The sequence below is a fragment of the Nannospalax galili genome, unplaced genomic scaffold (genome assembly GCF_000622305.1).
Source record: "Nannospalax galili isolate Female #2095 unplaced genomic scaffold, S.galili_v1.0 scaffold918, whole genome shotgun sequence".
In the NCBI taxonomy this organism is placed as follows: Eukaryota; Metazoa; Chordata; class Mammalia; order Rodentia; family Spalacidae; genus Nannospalax; species Nannospalax galili.
Window position 1 is genome coordinate 5,451,185 of NW_008343216.1, and position 5,297 is coordinate 5,456,481.

Here is a 5,297-nt window from a genome sequence, read left to right on the forward strand (position 1 = left end):
TTCTAAAACATTGCCAAGTATGCTGTGTTGAATAATTTCAAGTTCACTGTTGAAAGCTTTAAATACCCAGATGAATTCAATAATGCTATCTACCTAGATATTATCATTCATTATTTAAACAAAGTTAAATATGAATGTCACTATGTTCTTACAATTAACACTGAGGTATAATAAATGTTCATTTTCTCATAAACTTTTTCTGGACTTGGAAAAAGTTCCTGATTAATGTTGTTTAGATTCAGGCCCAGGGAATTCAAAACTTGAAATTAGGTGAATATAGTCTTTACGTTAGGACACTAAGTGTTAAATAAAACAAAATTTAGTCCACCAGCAGCGTAGGATGATGCCTGCACATTTCAACTTTTCCATTCATTAGGCTTGCTCCACTTTTAATTCTACAAATATTGTTTCTTGCTATTATGTGTACAGTTGTTACTTTCAAGTCCTAATCTCATGAAAGTTCTTTGTTCCATTTTTTCCAGCTTTTCAATTAATATTTTTCAGCTCAATGGTGAGACGTTAGCAATGCCTTGTGAGCATCGTAAGTAGGTCAATATTCAGACTAATCAAAAGCATTAGAAACTCCATTTTTTTTACCCTCTCTAACTTAGAGAAATACCAAGACTGAATAAAGTTATTTCCAGAACAGACAGACAATATCCAATAATCCTTCCATGGAGAACAATTAGATCCACTGACTGGTGTGTGTGTGTGTGTGTGTGTGTGTGTGTGTGTGTGTGTGTGAAAAAAAAAGAATGTGAATATGAGAGCGAGAAAGAGATGGGGTGGGGGGATTGGGGGCCAGGCTATGAACTCTGAAAGCCCAGCCCCATGACTGGTTTCTGCCAGCAAGGACTCACCGCCTAAACCTCCACAAACAGGATCAACCAACTGGGGCCAACTATTCACATAGTTGAAGTCTATATGAAGAATTCTCATTCAAACCACCAAGTTATACTTCCTGGTCATGATGTGACTCATGGCCATATCATTATGCAAAATGTATTCAGTCCAACTTTAAAAGTCCTCCTAGTCTTTCAGTCTCAACACTATTCAAAAATCCAGTCTTAAGTCTCTTCTGAGACTTAAGGTAATCTCTTAACTCTATGTCCCTGTAAATCAAAAAGTAAATTACATACTTCCCAAATACCACGTCCCAGAAAACATTTCCATTCCAGAAGGAGGGAGTGGAGCACAGTGAACAAATACAGGAACAAAACAAGAACAAAAATCAGCAGGGTAATCATCAAATCCTGTCTGATGTCTGACTTTGTTCCAAAGAGGATTAGATGGCTCAGCTCCTTCAACTTTGCTGTCTGCAGCATTCACTCTCTCGGACTTGTTTTGGTCCACCAGGAAGGACCACTCAGACTCAAAAAGTTCCAAATATGCCAAATCTATTTAGCTTACCAGGGACAGCACTCTCTGAGCCAATTTAGAGAATACTGCCCTAACTGTGAAGAGTTGGGAGCCTTTTAAAGGTAAAATCCAAAAGGTCCCTGAAACAAGTTCTAAGCTTTTACAATTTTATTAGAATTTTAAAGGAAACTTCTCAGGGGGGCAGGCAAGCTGGTAATCTTGGCAGCTGCCTTGAGGAGGAGAATGGTGGGGAGAATGAAAGAAAGCCATGAAGCCTTGCATGTTTATAGCCTACACGGAGGCCAGACACATGGCTGACTGGCAGCCACATCGCTGGGAGAAGGAAGCTTTAGAGAAAGTAAAGAAATACAAGATGCCAGGGGCACCCCAAAGCCTTAAAGAAAGCATGTTAAGAAAAGGGATATGGAGAAGATAAGGAAAGATTATGCTTTTCTGAAGAATTCAGACTACATGACTGTGACTGAGCCAGAAATTCTGTACTAGGAGGTAGGATTCTAGACAGGAAAAATTCTCTACCTCATTAACACACTAGGAATCCCACCCATCTACTCATCATAACTTAAGGTGAACCTGCCTTCCTATGGGTGGTCCTATGACCAGATGATTGACCAGTGAAACTCGAAAGGTAAGTCTTTTAACGCACTAGAGATTTTATAATCTTGACTAATTAAACTTGCACAAAATGGAGGAGCTCAGGCTTTTACATAAGCTTGTACCACTCCCTATGTACAGCTCTCCTTGGCAGGTGTCTCAGGGCTCTGGCATCTCCAAAATCTTAGGATCTCAGCTGCAAATGAGGCTCAACATTCACACCTTCAAGCTATGGACCCTCAAGGTCTCTTGGCCTGTCAGGGTCTCTTTTTTGTAGGGCCCCCACTGCCGCACACTACCGTCAATGGCTCTCTGAAACCACGGATGAGGAACAGATGACCCTCCTCTTGCATCTTTCTTGTGTCTAAAACTAGCATCACATGAATGATATTGCCAAGTTAGGATTCCAGCTTAGGATGGACCATGGCCAAGTTGGATCACATTTGTGGCTTCTTTTGTATGTTGTAGTTTTACTAAGAGCAGAAAACTCCTTAGGCCTTCTCCTTTCACAAGTTGTAAGCTTAGCTGAGTGGTGTGTTGCCCTGAAGGTATTCTTTCCACTGTTAAAGTGCAAATCTGAAAGCCTCTCCTCCATTTCTCTAATCACCATATCAAAGAGAACTTCTCCTCCTGGACACACCTTGACTGCCTTGGCTGTAGCCTTAAGCTTCCTGGTGCCCTTTTTCTCTCCAAACTGTACCTTTTGTACTCCTTCCTGCCCCACTTGATCTTTTTCATTGAAGATCTGCATAGTGTTCACCATTAATAACCATGCCACCTCTTCAAGGTTAAATTGTCTTGAAATCTCCCCTACCATGGAAATAGTCCATTACATTTAAATTCAGCCTCAGGTAAGTGTTTAGGCATGGGGAGATAGCAGCAAGATTCTTTGCCAAAATATTCCTGTTGTTATTGAAGTCCTTTTATCTATCTCTCTGGAACTTCTTAAGTCCTGTCTTTATTTGAAAGGCCCATTAAACTGAATATAGCTTTCAAATGCTTTTCTAGTCCAAACTCCAAATTCTTCTATGTTCCTTCAAAAACCAACACGCTCAGATTCTTCACAGAAACACTCTACTATCTGGAACTCTTATATTAGTTACTTTTTGGTTACTGTGATAAAACACAATGACCAAGGCAATTTGAAGAATGTATAGTTTATTTGGCTTACAGTTCCAGAGGAATAAGAGTCCATCATGGTGGGGACACATGGTGGCAGAGGCAGTCAGAGCAGAATGCTGAACACTCACATCCTCTAGAATATCAGGAGAGAGAAAAAGAGAGAGAGAAATGGGAGTAGGCTGCAAATTCTCAAATCCTGCCCTAGTGACATGCTTTCATCTCACCTCCTAAACCTCAAAAAACAGTGACAACTAGGGCTGAGCATGCACATGCTTGTAGCCTATGGGGGACATTGATTTAAACCACCTACCCTGGTGAAACATGAAGGGTTTTGTTGGATATCATAGCTACATCCAAGAAGGATATACTGAAAATATGTTAGATCCTATAGAGTGCAACTCATCTCTATTTATGTTTGGATTAAAGTAATCTATGTTTGCAAATGCTCCTAGATACCTAATTGAAATTCAGAAGTTATAAATAAGCCCAGTAACAACATTAAAAAATAAATATAGGCATATGAGGAAGTGAAGTAAACCAACTCAACCATGAACTTAAGAAACAGATCATGGAAATAATATCTTCAAGGTATTGAAAGATAATATCTGCTAGCCTAAAATTATATCTATAACTAGGCATTTAAAATGAAATAAATGTATTCACTTGCAAAAATTTTAAGAAAATTATTCCAGTAGTCATATATGAAAGGAAAGGTTATTTTCTTGGACTACAAGTTAAATTATCATAGACACAAGCTCAGAAACACAGGAAGAATTCTGCCAATTTATGAGTATGGGAGGTCTTTCTATCTTCTAAGGTCTTCACTTTCTTTTTTTAGTGCCTTACAGTTTTCGATGTAGAAGATTAGCACCCTCCTGTTTAGTTTCATTCCTAGATATTTTACTTTATTATTTTATCTTATTTCATATCTTTCATGTTATTTTATTTTATTGACACTTGCAAAAATGGTATTTTCCCCCTTAGGGTTTCTTACCCACCTCCTCAGGTATAGCTATGCTTGACTGTTGTACGGTTTCAGCTTATATGGGACTTGTGCATGCTGTCACCATTGTGGTGAGCTCACATGAGTAACTGACCAGCTGTCTGGAAAACTCACATTCCTTGTGATCATCAACCTCTTCTGGCTCTTACAATCTTTCTGTCCCCTCCTCTGAAATGATCCTGGAGCTTTGAGAAATAGATGTCTGATATAGGTGTCTTATTCAGAGACTGCCCCCTGCAGTCTCTTATTTTCTGTATGTTAGTCAGTTGTGGGTCTCTGTGTTAATTACCATCTGCTATATAAGGAAATAGATGTCTGATATAGGTGTCTTATTCAGAGACTGCCCCCTGTATGTTAGTCAGTTGTGGGTCTCTGTGTTAATTACCATCTGCTATATAAGGAAGCTTTGCTGATGAGAGTTGAGAGTTGCACTGATCTATGGGTATAATAAATCATTAAGGTCAGTTTAATACTATAACTATTTAGCAGAATAATAATATTAGGTCAATGTCAGGTATGGGTTCTTATGAAGCAGAACATAAACCCAATTAGAACACAGTTGGTTACTCCCATAATATTTGTACCAAGATTGCACCAGTGGGAATGTCTTGCCAGTCAGTCATTGCTGTAGCTTGTAAGATCCACAACTGGGTAAAGATTGATGATTAATTTTTTCTTCCGAGGGTTTGTGTGGCCCCTTCTAGCACTTTGATAACTAGACAAGAGAGATGAAGCTTTGAAGTCAGTACTAGCTTAGTTGTTTGTCCCATAGCTCTCTTACTCTATAGTAATAGGGCCTTACCAACACATTCTGGCAGGTAACCAAGAGCAAGAGCAATTGATAATATTTGTTTGAGGGTCTATGGGACCTGTGGTCAACAGCTTCAAAAAAAAGGAGCTCGAAGTCTATAGCGCAGCTCTCTGCGCCGGGACTCCCTAAGCGACATTCACCCTTCCATCCCCCGCCTCGCCATTCTATACTCCTAGTTTGGGCCCTCTGCCATTCCTAGTCTCGGGGCCCCAGACACCTGGGGAGCCAGTGCTGCTTCCTGACCCTTTTCACCCGGACTGGCTTGGTGCCTTCCTTGGGCCCCAGGAGTACTGCCTCTGAACCCGGCCCTGCCCTCACCTCTCTCTGCTTCCCTGGTCCTGCAACACCTGCCAGCCTCTTTCTGGGGCTCCTAGGCTTACTTTGCCTCTC